Raw genomic sequence first — 21169 nt, 5'->3', positions numbered from 1 at the left:
AAAGTAGGTGTAGCGATATCCCTCCAGTGTCTTATAAAACACAGTAAAACCTCCATAGAGAATCTCATTCTAAAGAGCACGGTTTTCCTGTGTCCCTGGCAGGAAGAATAAAATGCAAAATTGACTATAAACTAGTTGACTTGTTTTATGTAATTATATAATACTGACTTCGGGGTTTTAAAAAATGCCTGCCAAAGACAGTGATTTAGGTTTTGGGTAATTAATGCCCAGCCACTTATTTTCAGTGTAGCTATAAAGAACAATTTCTCATGGAGGCCCATCTTGATCTTTTTATAATAAAGCCATATCATCCAAGTAGATGATCATGGGGATATACTATTCTCTTTTCTATGCAGAAGGCCATCTCTCTTGTTCCTTTATTTATTTGTTCTTATTCCTTTAAAATTAATATAAAATCATATAAAAGTGACATCAAGTCACTAGGTTAAAAAAAAAAAAAAAGATAGTATTAGGGGCTGAGCTAGAAGCCAGAAGATTGTTTTATTTAATAGACTTAAGACTATTATCTACTGTGTCACAAAATTCTCTGCATAAACTGATTTTTAGAATGCAGTGATTAAGTTCACCAAAGTTTTTTTTTAATTCAGATATAATTGATATATAACATTTTACTAGTTTAAGGTATACAACATAATGATTCAATATTTGTATATGTTGCAACATGAACACCACAATAAGTCTGGTTAACGTCCATAACAGCACATAGTTATGCATTTTTTTCTAGCAATGAGAACTTTTAAGATCTACTCTTAGAAGCTTTCACATACACAGTGCAGTATTGTAGGCTATAGTTACCATGCTGCACATGACATCCCCAGTATTTATTTATTTTATAACTGGAAGTTTGTACCTGTTGGCCCCTTTCCCCTATTTTGCCTCCCTGTCCCACACCCACCTTTGGCAACCACCAATCTGTTCTTTTTTTTTTTTTTTTTTTTTTTTTTTTTTATTTATTTATTCGAGAGAGAGAGAATGAGAGAGCAAGCACATGAGAGGAGGGAGGGTCAGAGGGAGAAGCAGACTCCCTGCCGAGCAGGGAGCCCGATGCGGGACTCGATCCAGGGACTCCAGGATCATGACCTGAGCCGAAGGCAGTCGCTTAACCAACTGAGCCACCCAGGCGCCCTGCACCAATCTGTTCTTTGTACCTACGAATTCGTTGGGTTTTTTTTTTTCCTTTAGATTCCACAAATAAGTAAGGTCATACGGTATTTGCCTTTGTCTGTCTGACTTACTTCACTTACTAGCATGATGCCCTCAACTCCATCCATGTTGTCAAAAATGACAGGATTTCATTCTTTCTTATGGCTGAATTATATATATATAATATATATGCATATCACAATTTCTTTATGCATTCATCCACTGATGAACACTGAGGTTGTTTCCATGTCTTGGCTATTGAAAACATTGCTGCAGTGAACATGGGGGTGCATATGCCTTTTTGAGTTAGTGCTTTTGTTTTCTTTAGATAAATACCCAGAAGTGAAATTGCTGGATCATATGGTAGTTCTAGTTGTAATTTTGTGAGAAACCTCCATTGTGTCTTCTACTGTAGCTGAGCCAATTGACTTTCCCTCCAACAGTGCACAAGGGTTCCCTTGTAACTACACCCTCGCTAACACTTGTTTTTTCTCGTCTTTTTGATTATAGCCATTCTAACAGGTGTGAGGTGATATCTCACTGTGGTTTATATTTGCATCTTCCTGATAATTAGTAATGTTGAGCATCTTTTCATGGGCCTGTTAAACATCTATATGTCTTCTTTGGAAAAAAGATCATCTGCCCATTTTTTAATTGGATTGCTTATCTTTTTGCTATCTAGTTGTACGTGTTCTTTATATTTTTGGGTATTAATCCTTTATCAGATATATGATTTGCAAATATTTTCTCTCATTTGGTAGGTTGCCTTTGCATTTGGTGATGGTTTCCTTTGCTGTGCAGAAGCTTTTTGTTTTGATGTAGTCTCACTTGTACATTTTTACAACCAAAGGTTTTCTGACTAAGACTCCAGATTCAATCCTGGTGCCCCCACTTACAAATTAATTAAACTTAGACAAATAAGGTAAACTCTTTAAGATTCAGTTTCATTTGTAAATTGGCTATAATTATGTTTATAGTGTTGTTGTAAAGATTACAAAAGATAATATGTAAGTCTAGGACACTGTATGATACATAATAGGAATTCAATAAATGGTAGTTGTTTATTATTATTATTATTATTATTATTACTATTATTATTATTATTGAACTCTTTGAGAAAATTTGTAATTTAGGATTAATTCTGAGTGCACAAAATTTGATCTGCAAACATTTCCTATCTAGAGTCAATAAATAATAAAAGAAAAGTGGAGATCAACAGGAGTATGACATTGTTTTTGGATGATGTCACCATAAAGTAAAGAGAACACAATAAAAAAAAAAAAAAAGGAGGTGGAGTGTCAGACAAACTGGGATGAAAGTGGCTTATTAAAAAAGGTGCATGTGATGTGATGAGCACTGGGTGTTATACATAACTGATGAATTGCTGAACATTACCTCTGCAACTAATGAGGTACTATATGTTGGCTAATTGAATTTAAATTTAAAAAAAGAAAAGAAAATGTGATATGAAACTTGAAGACTCTCTAGCTAAGTTGTAGAATTGTTAATGTATTCTTCATTATGAGAGATTTAACTAGCTTTCAGCTAGGGCTCTCTGGGAAGTCAGAAACTAAGGACAGTTAGTGAAAAATATTACTGAAAAAAACCAAGTTGATTATTTTTCTTGGATAACATGGATATTTAATCACTCAGCAGGAAAAATATATGAGGAAGATTCACATGGTGAGGGGAATTGAGAGATATAATTAGTTGATCAAAATGTCAATTATAATTTCATTAATAGGAGGGAGCTCCTACTTAAATAGGCCTAAATCCCAGATGGGATCCAAGGATGTTTAGACATGGACAGGTGACTGAAGAATCATCACTGAAGCTTATGCATTCAATAAAAATTACTCTTTCTTATTATGAGCTTAGTGAAATTATCACCCCTACCTAGTTGCTACCTAGAAAGACTTTTCTGCAGTGTTCTGAAGTTCAGGGTCATGATATGAAACAGATGTCCCATTTTTATAAGGTACTATAATGCTAAAGAGTCATGAGTTGTCTCATAATCGTTCTTTTTAAACTCATGAGAATAACCCAATGCATCTTTAAACTTGGATGCCCAGAGTTTAACTGAGGAGCATCTAATGAAAGGAGAATCTACAGAAGTGTGGACGACATTAAGCAAACACTTCACTTGGTGAAACACCGGGGGTGGGCAACAATGAAGTTGTAACTACCCCTAAGTCTAGCAATCTTGAGGAAGGTATTATATGACAGAGCCTAACAAAAGAGGTAGCCATGGGAAGGGGGCTGAGAGGAACTCAGCAACTGCCCGAATTGCACCTAAGCTTGAAGGGAGCAGAGAACATAAATAGCCTCTCTATCCAGCCTCACTCAGATTTCCCCCTTAGCCTCCCTCTGAAGTCAGAAGGCAAAAGATTCTGCGTCTGTCAAGTTTACCTTTCTTTGGCTCAGAACAGGCCAGTGAAGGGGAAAGAATGGATCTGGAAGGGAAAACAGAAAGTAACCAGCCCACCAGCCATGAATCACATGATTCCTTTCATTCTAATGGAGTCAGTCACTGTTTGAGTCCGTTTATTATGTGTCTTCAGAACAAGAGGATAAGAATATGAGAATCTTTCTGTAAGCCTAGGGTGAAAGGAAGTGAATCGAGTGGGTAACAAGGTATGTTGGAAAGGCTGAACGGCTGGAGTTAAAACTGTGCGTTCGGCCACATATTAAATCCTGTCCCTGCTACTTATTTGGGTGTGCAGCTTGGGCAAGGACTTAAGCCCTCAAAACCTCAGTTTTCTCAGCTATAAAATGAAGAGAAAAATATCACTATCGGGTAGGGTTGTAAGAAATAAATGAGATAAGGCATGTGACGTGCTTAACATAGTACCAGGCAGGCACACATAGAGCCTTAGTAATGAGAATCGTATTTGTTTATTTTTGTTGTTTTCAGCAGACTAGTAGAAGTAATGGATTTTCCACTGAGCCTAATTCCAAAGATCTATTTTGAAAGCCTCACTGTCAACTGTTTTCTTTTTTAAATCAACTGCAGTGACCTCCTTATTGTGGAACTATCCTCCTTCTATTATTGATGAGGAGAGAATATTAATTACCCCCACTCCACTGTCACTATCCATTCTCCTTTTTAGTCAGAGAATCCTTTGAAATTTATTTATGCACAGCTTAGAGCGAAAGACTGTTTTCCCCAGCCTCCTGTGTAGTTAGATGTAGCCATGGGACTGAGACCTTTCCAGTGAGATGTGAGCAGAAGTGATGCATACAGCTTCCAGGCCAGACTCTTAAAAGCAAACAGATCATCCTATACTTATTCTTTTTACCTTTTGACAAGCCTGAAAAAAATGTAATGGAGGTGAGCCATTTTTAAACAGGAAGTGAGGACTCACCCTGAAGGGAGGTGCAGTAAGATAAAAATCTCTCATGGAGCAGAGACAGTCTATACCTTTGGACCACTACCAGCTCAGACTTACTTGAGAGGCAAATAAATATCTACCTTGTTTGAACCAATAACCTATGAGTTGTATAAATGGCGGATAAACACGTAGATACATAGATATAGATATACATACATATGGATGGATGGCTGGGCAGACGGATGGACAGATAGACAGATTTAGGTAGGGATATGGAGACAGAGACAGAGATAGATAGAGATAGGATGAGGATGGTGTTATAGAAGTGAGTTGGAGGCCAGCATAAACTCCTGGGTACTGTCCAAAATTTAAGAATTTTTTCAGCCATAAGATTTAGGAAAAGAAGTAAAACAGGATAGCAATAATAGCCTTGTCCAGAGAGATATCCTATATATATTTTTAGACTCTTTGCCCTTTCTTTTAGGAACTCTCCCTGCCAGAAATTTCTTCTCTTTGGAGAAGAACACCAAGGAACTAATTGTGTAGGCAGGTCAGGAAGGATGAATAAAACTCAGGTCTCTAAATCTGGACTAAGAACAAAGCCCGGTACTCCTTTGTCATTTCCCTTTGTCTTGGCCTTTGTGGCCTCCAAAGAAAGCAAGCTTGGGATTTTCTCAAAGTTATAAGGCTCCCGTGATTCATCTCTTGAGAAACTTGGTTATTGCAGGGGTAGGACAATGCCAGGAGGACAGTTCTTAAGGAGTGGGGGAGGGAGGGGTTTGAGCAATGGCCCTAAGTGAAGCCTCTAATAGTCTATCGAGCACCTCCCATTAACCATGTGCTCTACAAGCATTACCCAATTTAATCTTTACTGTATCCCTGCAAAACATTTTTTGAAATCCTAAGTTTTAAAATAGGGAAACTGAGACTCAAAGAGATTAGGAAAGTATTAAGTGTCACAGGAGTACTTGTTCAAGATTGTCACACAGCTAACAGTTGTCAGGGTCAAGGTTCACATCTAGATCTACCTGGCTCTGAAGTCTATGTTTTTCTTCACTGAACTTCACCTTTTCCCATATATACACATACCTCTAAGGGATGCTATGAGAATAAAGCATGATACTAACATGTTAAGCCACAGTTTAATATAGAACATAGCAAGTGCTCAATAAATAATGCCCATTCCTACTACTATTCCTATAACCTTTATTATTATCCTGACACACCATAATATTAATAAATTACAAATTTTGCCTAATGTTCAGTGATGGTAGATGATAAAGAACATAGTTTTTAGATCTTGTCATTTCTTAGGTCCCCTAGACCATTTCAGCATTTCATTTATGCCTTCAGGGAAGGCAAACTTCTGCTATAAGGTTCTGACCTGTGTATCTCCTATTTGCCTTCCTGAAGCAAAGAAGTAAATGGGTGGAAATAGAGGCCATCTGTCAAAGGAAAGGTCTGTTTTGGAGCATCCAGAGGGTAAATATGTAGTGTTCTTCTTTAGAAGATGGGCTAATGCAAAAGTCATCCATGAAATGACCATTTACCTTACCAACCATTTAATAAGGCAAAGCACGGTCACAGATACTAATACTAAAAAGATGAAATAATCTAAGAGAAATGAAAGCATACTTGAAGCAGTAAAAAGTAAAATAAAAAAGTAGATTCCAAGAATAAAAAGAAATAATATAATCAATGAAAACTAGATAAAATGAAGCAAATAAAAACTAGGAAATAGATATTAGCGAAATAAAATATTATAACCAAAGCCACTGCAGACTAAGAAAATTAAGATAAAGAGAGCCCCAGAAACATTTTAAAAATAAAACAAAATGGGAAAAAAAAAAAAACATTTGAAAGTAGAAAATTAACCAGTTATGGTATTATGAGGTATGAGAATAAAAGCCAAAGAGTTTTATTAGCATGCATAAAAGAGGTGGCCTCCAAGGCCCGGAGCATAAACCCTCACATGGAAACTACCCAGGCTTTCAAAGCCAAAGCACCAAGTTACTAAACTATAAAAGGTACCACCAAGCAGCCAGTTCCTCCACTCAGCATCCTAGCCATCAATCTTGACTCCACTTTTCATCACCTCACGTCCACCCCAATCAGGAAATCCTGTTGATTCACCTGCAATGTTCAGTTGGAATCCACCCATTTTTCATCACCTCTACGGCTGACGTCCTACTCCAAGGGTTGGCCCTTTCCCTGCTTTTATTCTTGCATGCATCCACTTCTCCGCTCCATGGAGGCCAGAATAATATTCTATAAAGTCAGAAGGGTCACTTCACTTGCCATTCTCCTGATTAAAAGCATTGAACACCTCTGCCTTCCGTTTATATCAGAAGCCAGAGATCATACCGTGACCTATAGGATCCTGTGTAGATGGCCCCAGCTCTCTGACCTACCTCAGTTTCACCTCGGTCTCAAGCTCACAAACTTCCCACTGGGCTTTCTTCCTATGTTCTTTTAGCTCCTAGAACAGGCCAACTTTTTCTCGTCTTAGAGTATTGGCCTATGCTTCAGGGCACACAGTCTCTACCATCAGAATGCACAACTCTCAGGATCTCTTTATGATGGCCTCATTGTAATGCTCCAAGTCTTAGCCTCAAGTCCCAGATCCTTAGACAGACCTTCTCCGATCACCCAAATTAATTAAACTCTTTTTCTAATTATTACCAATCCCAGATCCTATTAACTTCCTAGAAGTTTACAATCTGTAATTTAGTACATACTTATTTACCTGCTCATCTCCCCCAGTAGAATGTAAGCTCCATGGGAGCAGAGACAACAGCTATGTAATTCAACACTGTGTGTAGCTGGCACCTGGTGTGGGACTGGACTCCTATTAGTTTCTCATAAATATTTGCTGAATGAAACACCATACTGTGGGTGGGCTTCCTTTCCAAAGCTTTGGACTCCCTAGTGGGTAAGAATCCTCAAGATTCAGAACCAAAGGACAGAAAGCAGGATGCTTGGTCTCCATGCCCTTCACCCACATCTGGCCTCCCACTTGCCCATGAGTACTGCCTACCTTAGATATTAGTGTTAGGATAATTGGGCACAACAAGATTGAATTCTGTGGCCCGTCTCCTTGATTGGTATAGTTTGCAATCTGGTCACAGTCTCCCTTCCTGCAGTGGCTCTTTGTTCTTGAACAAAATAAGGTTGAATGACATGGCATTGCCTTCATTGCCAAAAATGATCAAACATCAGCAATTTCTTATTGTTCAACTTAATACATACACACCAGTCCACAAAAAAGGGAGCATAGAATTAATGCTAAAGAACGTGCTACAAATAATAAAATGTATCCAACCAGTCTCTCAAAGGCTATATGAGTGACATATGGGCATATTTTTTATGTGTATATATGTATTTTTTTATTTAAATTCAATTAGCCAACATATAGTACATCATTAGTTTCAGACATAGAATTCAGTAATTCATCAGTTGCATATATATGGGCATATTTTTAAATAAAAGATGCCGGCAAACACTCAGAAACTAAATTCTGGTTCAATAGCGGTTTTGTCTATATCAGACCATGAGTATCAGCACCTTTTTCTATGAGACCGAAATAAACTATCATCTCTTTACCCCTGACATTTCTGGCCAGGATAAAAAAGCAGGAAAAAATCATAGCACTGGTTCACCCAGCCCAGCATTTAGGAACAAATCAGCTAAAATATAAGACAGGGGGCGCCTGGGTGGCTGGGGCGCCTGGGTGGCTCAGTTGGTTAAGCGACTGCCTTCGGCTCAGGTCATGATCCTGGAGTCCCTGGATCGAGTCCCGCATCGGGCTCCCTGCTCAGCGGGGAGTCTGCTTCTCTCTCTGACCCTAACCCCTCTCATGTGCTCTCTCTCATTCTCTCTCTCTCAAATAAATAAATAAATCTTTAAAAAAAAAAAATAAATAAAATAAAATAAAATAAAATATAAGACAGATATCCCACACATGCCCAACAGTGACCAGCAAGGCGTTCGGAAGCCCCCAGTAAGGTACATACACTGCTAAGGACTTATATTTTGAAGAGTATGAATACATAGATTTCTCCTCCAGAAGAACTCCATATACTTCCGGATACCACTCCTCATAGTGCAGAATAAATGTCACTGACCCTTGAATTCAGTGTTTTACATCAGAAATTTTCCAAGAGTCTAAGAATTGCGAGAGCAAGCAGGACCCTTTGCAAAGTCTAGCATCAAACCCCATGCCAAGCCATCACCCACGGAGGCGGGATGGGCCTTAGTGAATTCAAAACCCAGGCGAATTCAAAAACTAACTAAACAAATTAGACAACCATTTTTTTTTTTATGTTCCAATAAAACTTTATTTGCAAAAACAGTCAGTGGGCCAGATTCAGCCCATGGGCCTTAGTTTGCCGACCCCCACACTAGCATCTAAAGAAGACAGAAGCCATCAAAGCTGGCTTCACAGTAGACAACCATTTTTAAGGCAGGCAAAGAAATGAAGCAGCGACTCACTGAAAACATATTTTACGAAAACACAGCTCATTGAAGATCAAGGGAAGCAAATTTGGCAGTTGTACAAAGGCATCCAATAATCTCTGACAAAGAGGTAAGAGTTGAATTGAAGAAGGAAGAAAGTGCCTGTAGCTACACATAGTATCCCTCGTGTATAGCTGAAAAAATTATGAATTGGTAATATAGTCAGCCTCCTCCCACCCTGTGTTTTGATAATAACACAACCACTGCAGGCTTATATATCACCACAGGTAACAAAGGGGATATTAAGGTGAAATTAAATTCCGGCAAACATCTGATATGGAATGTAGTGGGCGTGTCTGCTTACTGATGCTTACAAACTATAGAGTCCACCAAATGCTTTCCTGAGCTCTTAGTGAATTAAAACTGGTTTGGTTTTTTTTTTTTTTAATTCAGTGAATGACAAACTTTATATGAGTTTTAAAAAATTCTCATTGTCACCCCAAGCAAGATACCTTTAAGGGAAAAAGCTGTTTCAAGGATATGCCTTGTTGGGGGGTAGCTTGAGGGAAAAGGTGAGTCTGAGGATGGAAGGAATATAGAAGCCAAGAGGCAGCAAAGGAGGATGGCCTCGCCGCTCTGTAGGAGACAAGAAAGATTCTTTGTTTTTGCTTTCAGAGAAGGAGGACAGAGAGACCGGCAGGATGGGGAGCGGGCAGGCAGGACAGTGATAAATGGAGCCATCTAAGGCTTTGTGGTGAAGAACCTGAAGGGCCCCCCAGCCAAAACAACTTTAAAGAAGCTCATGTTTAATTGGAAGCTGTCTTTGTCGAAGCCTGTTTCTTTAGTGCAAAGCAAGTCTTGAGTAAATTCTGCTCTGAGTCCTGAGTAAATTCTGCTCCTGCTTGCTTTGGAGGTATCATGTGCAGAAAAACCAGAAGAGGGCTAAATTTCACGTCAATTTCACCATGGCCCAGGAGAGAAACTGCACAAAGAAGAAATAGGTCTGTGGCAGAAGGGATCTTAAGAATGCTGATCACCCTACCCTCATTTCCCCTTCACCCTCAAGAATTCATGAAGGTCTTGGTGAGGATTTTGGACATGCATTGGGAATGCAGTTCTGCAGCTAAACTGAATGTCACCCATAACCTCAGGGGTCAGGAGTCCCAGGCATCATCTGCGTTTTGCTTCTGTGAAGCCATTTGTTCCTAAATTGTCTGTGTTCATTTGAAAATACTTTTTGATGTCCCAGAAGGACCAAATGTCAAATCAACAACACGAGTTGCATTTCGTGGTCAAGAAAGCCAAATCTAATTTGTTAATCAGTTTTTTGAAGTACGTTCTCAAAATTTACCTGTGACAGACAAAAGTGAACAATGACTAGAATCAAGAAGAATGATCAGAAAGGTACAAAAATGTCTTCTGTTTAAATTTCCATTTTCAGAGGGGATTGTTCCTTGAAACAAAACCCTCTGCATTATGGAGTAGTCAGGAGACACAAGACATTTTTAGATTAGGTGATTCTCTGCTGGGAAATGAAATGATTGTGAAATTCAAGTACACTGCCCAAATGCAGACCCTGCTATATTTTGTTTGTTTTATTTTTTTTAATGAGAAGACACAAACTTATAAAACTTGGCCACTTTGATGACTTTTTATTCAATCATTTACAATTTTAGAACTTACCATTAACTTCACCAAATATTCGAAGTTTCTCACAGATGGCAAAAAAAGAGGAAAAATAGCATAGAGGTAATCCAGATTTCAACTTTCAGTGATCTGTTTTAAGACATCGTCTTCCCAAAATGTATCATACCTCTGAGTAATAATTTCCTATTAATATAGAATATTTTTATACCTCTATCAGTTAAGATATCCATAAATGGCATACAAAGAAGTTTGTATGTCATTCATTTGCTCGATAGTCAAAATGGCTACAGACCAAACATGTTAAGAGCCTGAACGAGAATATAAGGAAAAGGAGCAGAAATAAACAATATTCAGGAGGTAGAACCCAGAGTTCTTGGTGGCCAAGGGATTGTAACCAAGGGTGACCATCCCATTGTGAGTGATGAGATAAAAAGAGGAATACACATGCATATTGTAAGACATTCACATTTGATTAATGTCTATCTTATTAGTCTGAAATATTAACTCACAAAATTTATAGCACCTACTGGAGTTTATATTTTTACATCGCCAGGATGTTATTTTGCTGCTTCTATAATTGCAATTTTGAGGATGCATAACAGAGTCATCTTCAAAACGCTATAATTAAGGATGACAGCTCTCCACAATAAATCTAAACTTGGAGAACTTATGGTTTTGCTACGTAAATTTGCAATGAAATGAATACTTGACAATTTTTAAAGCAAAAGTAAAAACTCGTCACAGGCAAATCTGTTATTACACTAGAATTACAAAAATAAATCTTTCAAATACATAGATTATTAGTCAAGATTTCTTCATTGTGCAAACCAAAGGGTCCACATGTATCAAAAAGCAGAAGTTGAAAAAACTAAGATGATTTATTCTCCAAGTAACTTTAGGTCAAAGTTAAAGATGACTTATTAGGGTCATAAAATAGCAGTGGATGTAGTAAATTTATGTCTTTGCTTTGTTCCCTGTCATATTGTAACCAAAGCTATTTCTACCCTGCCATAATGTGTATTTTTAATCAGACTGTATTAGGCACAGCAGAGCAAACCACAAGTCACAAGGACAGATGACCGTAACTCTATTTATGTTAGAGATAGATTTCTGTGACATTGCATATAAGCAGGATTTATAAATCAAATTAAATTTCCACTTCACTTCCATAATAATTTTGCTTCTAATGAAATCATTTTGACCCTAAATTTCATCTTTAAAAACATACTTGGAGAAAATATATAAATTTTTCTTCAGGTTTCTAGAGTAACCACAGTAATCTGCAAAAATAACATCTACTCTTTATTGATTAAATGCTGCCCATGATAAAGTAGGGTAATGAAGAAATCTCAAAGCTTCACGATGTTTATATCTGAAGTATTCTCTGGTAAGACTAAACAGCAGTAGGTAAGGCCTGGTTTTGCCTGAGTAAGTATACCATAGTTTTGCTTTAAACAACTTCTAAGCCCTCAGACTCAGTGAGACCTTGTCTTGAGCTGGCTGAGCTGGCTGAGTGGGTCCCCCAATTCTTCAAAGGTAAAATTCTGTTTACTTGCACATTACCTTAGAAGGGAAGAAGCATTAAAAATTTAAAATGTCATTCCCAAATTTACCAATTCATTGTATTGACTTAAAGTGTGGCATACATATACTTCACATACTTTTTTTTTTAGGATTTTATTTATTTATTTGTCAGAGAGGGAGAGAGCACAAGCAGGGGGGCCCTGGGATCGTGACCTGAGCCGAAGGCAGACACTTAACCGACTGAGCCACCCACGTGCCCCTACTTCACATACTTTTTAAGGCAGCAAATGCACTGGCATTTTAGTAAGATTTGCACCATAGGTGCTTTCCCAGGCAACCCAATTCAGCTGCGTGTGTAAAATTGTAGGTACAGGCTCCTTATCGCGTGGATGTGGTAAACTAGTGACTCCTAGTGGTTGGTACATAGTTGTGCAAATACCTCGTTCCAGCAAAGTCAAAAAGAAGGGGAAAAATAATATATACTGCTTCATTCCCTAATGTCCAACATTATCTAAAAAGCAAACCACAAAACTAGAAAGATTAATTTCCAACAAGAAGGAAATGTGTTAACAAATTCAAATATGTCACCATGATGATATGTAATAAAATCATTCTCAAGTTTAATTATAAGTACTAGGGAAGAAAATGAACACTGTTTTTGATAAAATAGGTTTAAAAAGCAGAGTAAAAGTGGTTCATTTATTGTGAAATGTCACCATAAAATATATATACATATGTATATACATACTGGAAGGTACTAGAGAAAGATGGACATGATCGTATCAAGGCAGTAATATTATGTATTTTTCTTATTAAAGATATTTTTTTTTCGAGAGTGGTTTTAGGTTCACAGCAAAATTGAGATGAAAGTACAGAGATTTCCCATATACTCCCTGCTCCCCCACATATAGACCCTCCTCCCTCATTATCAACATTCCCCACCAGAGTGGCACATTATTACAACTGATGAACCTACAGGGACACATCATTATCACCGAAGTCCATAGTTTATCTGAGGGTTCACACCGGGTGCTCTATGCTCGAGGGGTTTGGACAAATGTATAATGACACATATCCATCGTTATAGTATCATACAGAGTATTTTCCCTAAAAATCCTGTGTATTCTATATTTTTAATGTTTCAAACATCTTTTGTTTTCCCAATAAAAAAATGTTAAAGAAAAGAAAATATCTAAACTGTGAATTTCTTTCAGAATAACATGTAAGGATAAGCTAACAACGAACTTCTCAAAATTCCAAATCTAATCCACTATTTCTCTCCAACACCTATTTACCCTTATAGCCCCACGCCCTCTTACTTCCTCAGGAAAGTCTTCCCTAACACCTTAGTCTGGGTAGAAGTACTTTATTAAACGTTCTCATCTTTGAGACCCTATTTTTTCCTTCAGAACATATCTCACTTTGTGATTATTAGAGTGACTGCTAAGGTTTGTGTCTTCCACTAGATTGTGAGAGAAACACTGTGTATACAGGAAGCACTCAATACAATTTGTGGAATAAACTGAAGGGCAGCATGTACTCAATGAGGTATTTAACTTGCACAACTTCCTGCCCGCACTGCTGTAGCAGCTGGATCAGAACAAGGCACAGGTGTGATCCTTCATTCAATTTTCAATTTTCACCAGTCCACATAAGAATCCTGATGATCTGGGTGCCTGGGTGGCTCAGATGGTTAAGCGTCTCCCTTCAGCTCAAGTCATGATCTCAGGGTCCTGGGATCAAGGACCACATCAGGCTCCCTGCTCAGTGGGGAGTATGCTTCTCCCTCTCCCTCGGCCACTCTCCCCATGCTCTTGCTCTTTCTCTCTCTCTCTCTCAAATAAAGAAATAAAAATCTTAAAAAAAAAAAAAAAAGAATTCTGATGATCTTAGGATTACCTAATACCCTGGGGTAGAGTTAATTAGAATCCCTGTCTCTTTATTTCCTCCTATCAACTCTTTATATCATCTAGAATGAAACACATTGAAAGACTGAAAATTTTTCATTTGGGCCCCCTATTTTGTCTCCTGAAGCTGTTTCTCTCCCATACCCTCCTGCATAATGACTTCAGCCCCAAACCCGTCCTCTCCATCCTTCCTGATACCATCCAAACTGACCAAAAGTTGTTGTGAACCTACAAAAACAACAGTCCCTCTTTCAAGAACCAGTTTCAGCCAATATTCCTTAAACCTAGTGAATTTCCACTGGCCTATGCTTGTTGCAGTCCTGTAAAACATTTCCTCCTCCTTTCCCAAGTAATTAAGCTGCTGCCACGTCTTCTTATAGCGGCCATTATCAAATAAAGGCTGTGCTCATAGAGCCCTGGTCCATTTTCTTCCACACTAGCTAATCACAAGTGAAAGAGAAGAGATGACATGTTTGTCCCACTCTTCAGAATGTACACAGCGTCCAGCACAGCCTACTTGGAGCCTAACAGTATTTTTCAGTTGAAATTAAGTGATTGAAAACTAGAGCTTGTATTTTTCAGTTGAAATTAAGTGATTGAAAACTAGAGCTTGTTGTTCAGAAACTGTCATGATAGGCTAAAAGCAAAAGTCTACATCCTCACTACATTTTCCCACTTTTTCAGCTCAAGGTAGAGATGCACCAAGGAATGAATAACCCAGAGTCCAGGAAAAGCAGGAAGGAGACAGATAATGAAGATGAAGGGAGTGTTCCTGAGATGTTACAGAAGTGAATGGCTTCCATCTGGCCAGGAGCAATTTTCAGGGGTTCCTCTAACGTCAGGTATGTTTCTCCTGTGAGAGGTAAAACACACTGGAGTTGGAAGGAAGGAAGAAAAGAAGGGAGGAAAGAAGAAAATCCCGTCACTAATTAAAGCAGCATTTGCCATTTTCAAAGCTGAAATGAAGTGTAATATGTGAAATGGAGAATAAGAAAGGAAAGGAGGGGAGAAAAGAGAGAGAGAGAGGTCTTAAGAAAAACTACACTTTTATTATTTTTCTCCCCAGACCGGAAATGTAAGAAAGAAATGTAAGAAATTTAAAAAATCGATAAACCAAAAGAACTACAAAAATATTCATCTTTATAAAAATATGTGGGGGTGCCTGGGTGGCTCAGTTGTTAAGCGTCTACCTTCGGCTCAGGTCATGATCCAAGGGTCCTGGGATCGAGCCCTGCATCGGGCTCCCTGCTCAGCGGGAAGCCTGCTTCTCTCTCTCCCACTCCCCCTGCTTGTGTTCCCTCTCTCGCTGCGTCTTTCTCTGTCAAATAAATAAATAAAATCTTTAAAAAAAAAAGTGAAAATCTTTTTAAGAAACCCATTTAATTATATTTTATATTTAAGTAATTATACTAAAACATGTGAGCTTTACCCCCACCCACAATCACCTCACTTTAATATTCTGAAGGTACTGACAGCTGTGAACAATGCGAAGTCATTTACTTAGCACGTTATGTGCCTGAATCAAGCTATTAAACATTATGGGCTTCTGGGTCCCAGGATGAAAACCAGGGCAAGGGTTTCCAGGTCACTGAGGAAATAGCATGATCCACTATGAATGTATTTAATGTAATGTAAACAAATCTTATTTTCAACTCCTCTCCACACTTATATTGGAGTTCTAAAGCAGGGAAATTATGACAATTATGTATCCAAGTAATAAAGTGTTGGCAATCTTCAGAGGTAGGAAAAAAATAGCAGGCAGTATAATACATCTTATGTAAAAATATATAAAGCACAAAATCACAATAAATTAGTCATCTGTGTTGTAATTAATTTAAAGAATGGCTTTGGTGTGCAGAGAAATTGACATTCCAATAAAATGATGATCCCAGGTTTGACTTGCAGCACTCCTCTTTCTCTTGACTCCTAATTATCAATCATATTAAATTATTTAGCTCTCTGAAGAAGGACATTTGCTGAGTTTCATTTTAACACCATGCCTATGGTTGTATTCCAGAAATTTCTTAGGAAACAGCCATATGGGTTTCTAGGTAAGATGGTGACATAACCCTATGGGTCTAACTCCTCCACTACCAAATTTCCCATGAAGAGAAAAAGGAATGTAAGAGTCAGGGGAAATGTGATTTAGTCCTAAGAACTAGGATCCGGTAACATCCACATGCCAGGTTCTTAAAGGAAATGCTGTAAAAGAAAGTGCAAACAGGACTGAAAGTTCCATGAATTCTGCCATTAAAGGGGCTATGGGCCTGGGAGAAAAGTGAGAAATACCTCCAAACACTTGACCAACACCTGCTCATTCAGAGTTGAGTGGCAGTCAGGAGACCTCTGTCCAGTAAGGGTCCTCAAAAGGGACAGTGTTGTCTCCAAGGGGGTGAAAGTTGATTCTTAAGGGTGGGAGAAAAGGATATATACTCTATAAGTATATACATACTTAAGCAGCAAGGAGGCAATAATGAAAAATTAAAAGATTGAGAAACACTGTTATATAGCATCAGCTACAGAAAAGGGCTTTTTGGACAGGGGAACCACTGAGCAGTGGTAACAATGTTCACACTCCCTCACAGGGCTCCCTAAGCACCTGCCAGAGGTCTCACTGGAAGAGGCAGTTTATTGTTGCAAATACCTCACATGCAACCCCCATCCTGATCTCCTTAGACTGCAAAGAAAGCACAGTGCTTTTAACAAAAGAAAAGAATTTGGTTTTGTTTTTAAAGAAAACAGAAAACAGAAAAAATACACAAACCATAAAATAGAATGTCAACACTAAAGTAGAAAATCTAGTGATAGCTTAATTCTCTTACTGAAACAGATTCACAGGTTATGTCAAATAAATTCTAATTATATTTTTGTTTACAAAAGAGATAACTAAACCAACATTACGAAGCAAAAGAATACAGGCAAATGAAAACAAAGTACATAAATATGCCATGGGAGATACCAAGTGGGCTGTGGGACCAGTGATATAAGACAAGAAAAATTCAAGCCCAAAAAGCACTGATTTATCAAAGATGATTTTTAGAAAAGCCATGAATATATCTATCTCTACATATTTCAATATATGAAGCCACACTGGTAAAGACTAAAATACAATAGCTCTCCCTCAGTATTTGATGAAAAAAGGAGATTAAAATAAAAATCAGAGTATTTGAATGATATAATGATATAATTAAAATGTTTTATTTATATATATATATATATATATATATATATATATATATCCATAAAAATGGAGGTTACATATTCTTCCCAAGAAGCCATGAAAATCTTACAAAAATTTATTATATATTAGACTACAAAGAAAACACCAATAAATTCCAAACACTAACTATCTCATAGGTCATATTATCTGACCACAATGCAGTACAAGTAGAAACAAATTGTTAAATGTAAAACTAGGGGGGTGGGGAATTTCTTTGAAATGAATAAATTTCCCAAAGAACAATTAGGTCAAAGAAAAAAAAAAAACCCCGAAATTACCAACTACTTTACATAAAAATTAAAATGTTACAGATCAAACTTACATACACAATGAAAACAGTTTTAAGAGGTAAATTCAGATCAATGAGGTTTTATTCCTTAAAAAAAGTAAATTCAAGAAATTACACAATGAACATCAAAAGTGTCCTATCCAAGCAAAAAGAAGAAAAAAATAAAGTTGTGAATTTAGAATCAAGTTAACCAGACAGTCAAGAGGGTGGGCAGAGAATAGCAATAGCTCAAGTCCTGATTATACTAAAATGGTTACATTCTTTGCTCTAAATTTGAGTTACATTAAAATGTTAATGCCCTTGGCTTTAATTTTCTCATTTTTTGAAAGTTCTCTAAAAAAGTCTAACTAGATAAAAATTACATTCACACGGGGGCGCCTGGGTGGCTCAGTTGGTTAAGCGACTGCCTTCGGCTCAGGTCATGATCCTGGAGTCCCGGGATCGAGTCCCACATCAGGCTCCCTGCTCAGCAGGGAGTCTGCTTCTCCCTCTGACCCTCCTCCTTCTCATGCTCTCTGTCTCTCATTGTCTCTCTCACAAATAAATAAAATCTTAAAAAAAAAAAATTAAAAAAAAATTACATTCACACAGATATTTATTGCAGTATTTTCTACAATGCTGAGCCCAAATTCTCAATAGCAGGGGAAAGATGAATATAATGTGGTATATATGATAAAAATATACAAAACCACTAAAAAAAGACTTTATAATTAAGGAGACTCTAAATACCTTTTAGGGGAGTTCACAATGTGGGTGGAAAATATTGGGCATGTTTCCCAATACCCTCTACCACCACAGTCTGGCTTTAGAAGAATATAAGCAAAGCCAACCAGCACCATACAACAGAGTACAACCTGTGAATGACTCCATTGCCTGGCTCCAGCAACCTCTCCAATCTTACATCCCACAGCTCCCTATATACATTTGTGATAGATAATATGCAGTGATGGCCACCATCACTTTCTTCCCTCCCTATAGACATATGTCACTCCAACCATCAAGAGGTGGAGTCTGTCCTCTCACTTGAATCCAGGCTGGACTTGTGATTTGTTTGACTTTTAGGAAGTGGGGGGATATGATGTTCTGGAACCTCTGAGCCCAGACTTTAAGTCCAGCATCTTCTGCTTCTTCTCTTTTGGAAGACAGATGCCATATAAAAAGTTGACTACCCTGAGATCATGATGCTGTGAAGAACCGCAAGACAGCTACCTGGAGAGGCCACGTGGAGGAGCACCAAGGTGCTCTTTGTGTCAACAAAAAAGAAGAGGAAGGAGGAGAGAAAGAGGAAGAGGAAGAAAAAGGCAACGGCGACCTTTAAGTGAAGGGTTCTTGTACTTCCCAGCCCAACTGGCAGCTAAACGCAACTAGTTAATTGAGTGGCCCTAGCAGATGCCCTAACATCTAGTGAGAGGCCCTAGCAGATGCCATTTGGAGCAGAAGAATCACCCTGCTGAGTGCAGTCAACCCATGAAATTGTGAAACACAATAAATTGTTGTTTTAAATCATTAAACTTTGGGATGACTTGTTACAAGGAATTTGATAACGGAAACCCATTTGATACTTTAGTCATACCAAACTATTCAGAAACTACTATGTCTGTGAGTTTGCACATTCCACGTTTTTGCTCCTGCCTTTGCACACTGTATAAACTTCTAGTCCACTTGAAAGACCCAACTAAGCATTTCCTCTTCTGTGAAGTCTTCCCAGAATATCTCGGGCAGTTACTCTTCATGACTCTAGATGTCCTAATATACTGACACAGAATACTCCTTTCACTGCCCTTTCACACTCAGAGCCATATTTGGTGCCATGTCTCCCTTCACACTCTGAGTTCCTCGTGGTCAGAGACGGTGATGTTATCATTTCCATATTTCCATTGCTTAAAACAATACCTAAAAAGTAAGCCTATGAAGCAGAAAGGATTATTTCTGTTTTATAGATGTGGAAACTGACATATAGAGTGCTAAGTTAATGTGCTCAAGTCACTCAGAAAGTTGAGTTAAATGTATAGAGAGTATGAAAGAATGAAATTCTATTAGCTCAAGAAGTGTTTGCAGATGACTCCATCTTTCATTGATCTGTTTCTCCTCTTATGTCCAATAGCACTTATACCTGAAAAAATATCCATATGGAACAAAGAATACTCCATATACGCTCGTCTTCACAGTCTTACCGCAAGTTTCTGGCATGCAAACATCACAGTTTATATTGCTACTAAATCTTCCAAAAGGCCTGGCATAGCACATAATAGGTTCTCAATCATTTATTAATCGGTCATTTCCAAAGTATCAAACTAGCCAATAATAAAGAGAAGTTCAGGAAAATGTATCAAGCATTTTTCTACAAAATAAAAATATAATTAAATATGCGATTATATTTTCAACCTCAATTTATTAAATTGCAATGCATTTTTAAAATATATGTTTTAAAGTAAAATAAATGTTTTTGAACCCAGGGAAGAGAATGATCTTGAATGAATATTCCTTGGGAATAGCCTCCCTTTCACTTGAGTTCTGCACTACCCAAAGTGAAAGAGTAGACAATTTAGCAATCTTCAGGAAAAATCATATTGTTATTTTTAATTGTATCCTTTGCTTGCGAAGGGACTGAGATTTGGTCATTCTGTGTCAGTATTCTCAGTCAGTGACAGAATGGAATTGATTTATTTCTCATTTTGACTTACAAAAATCTGAAAATTTAGATCTTACCCTTTTTTCCTCAGGGACAAAACACGATAGCCAGAGAGGAGCCAGGATTCTCAGCAAGCATTCCCCTAGCCAAGACAGCACCCAGGTCCTTCTCACCCCCTTTACTACATGTTTAAATTCTCCTGACTCATTCAAGGTTAAACCAAAAGACTGAATGTCTAAGGTCGTTTCAAGCTCCAGAGCACAGCACAGTCCAAAAAATGTGTGACACGGGAGGACCCCAATGAGAAGAACAAGGAGGGACCCTCCTGCCCTCAGTGGACTCTTAATGCCTTCGGGGCTATTGACTGTCAGCCACGGGGGTAGCAGGGAAGCTGAATACAATCAGCACAGAGCTAAGCTGTATGTCAGAAAAAGCTCATAAAAACGGTTTCCCTAGGTGATACCATTTTATAGAGGTCTAAGTTGATCTGCTATTCCTTCAGGAAAACCCAGTAAGTCCCTAGAATTCTTTTACCCTGCATTTCATCACCTAGATCTTTCCCAGAACTAAACTGAATCACACTTCATTAGAAGGAATCAAAGATGTTCACAAGTGGGGTGCCTGGGTGGCTCAGGTGGTTAAGCATCTGGCTTTGGCTCCCTTTGGGCTCCGTGCTCAGCAGGGAGTCAGCTTCTCCCTCCCCCTCCCCACTTGCTCATGCTGGTGCTCTCTCTCTCTCATATAAATAAATAATATCTTCTAAAATAAAGATGTTCAGAAGTTAGGCATTACACTAGATTTCTCTCTAGAAATCTTTTATGCTAGGAACACATGCGGCACAGAATTAGGGGCACATTCCCACCACTTCTGATTAAAATCTTATGCATTTTGCAAAGCACCGCTCAAATGCTGTCTCCTGCTTAGGACCTTCCCTCATTGCCCTGATTGAAATATGTCTCTCTTCCCCTTCTAAACTTTTGCAATGAACTTAGCACTTAG

At 38.1% G+C, this 21169-nt stretch overlaps 1 protein-coding gene across 2 annotated transcripts in view; it reads right to left on the bottom strand.

The window, feature by feature from the left end:
* The window catches only part of LOC118526002 (glutaredoxin domain-containing cysteine-rich protein 1), a 308805-nt gene that overhangs the window by 14792 nt on the left and 272844 nt on the right, over window positions 1-21169 (bottom strand). The window lies entirely within an intron of this gene.

This window comes from Halichoerus grypus, chromosome 3 (assembly GCF_964656455.1).
Source record: "Halichoerus grypus chromosome 3, mHalGry1.hap1.1, whole genome shotgun sequence".
Taxonomy (NCBI): domain Eukaryota; kingdom Metazoa; phylum Chordata; class Mammalia; order Carnivora; family Phocidae; genus Halichoerus; species Halichoerus grypus.
This window is presented reverse-complemented; position numbering and strand designations above follow the sequence as displayed.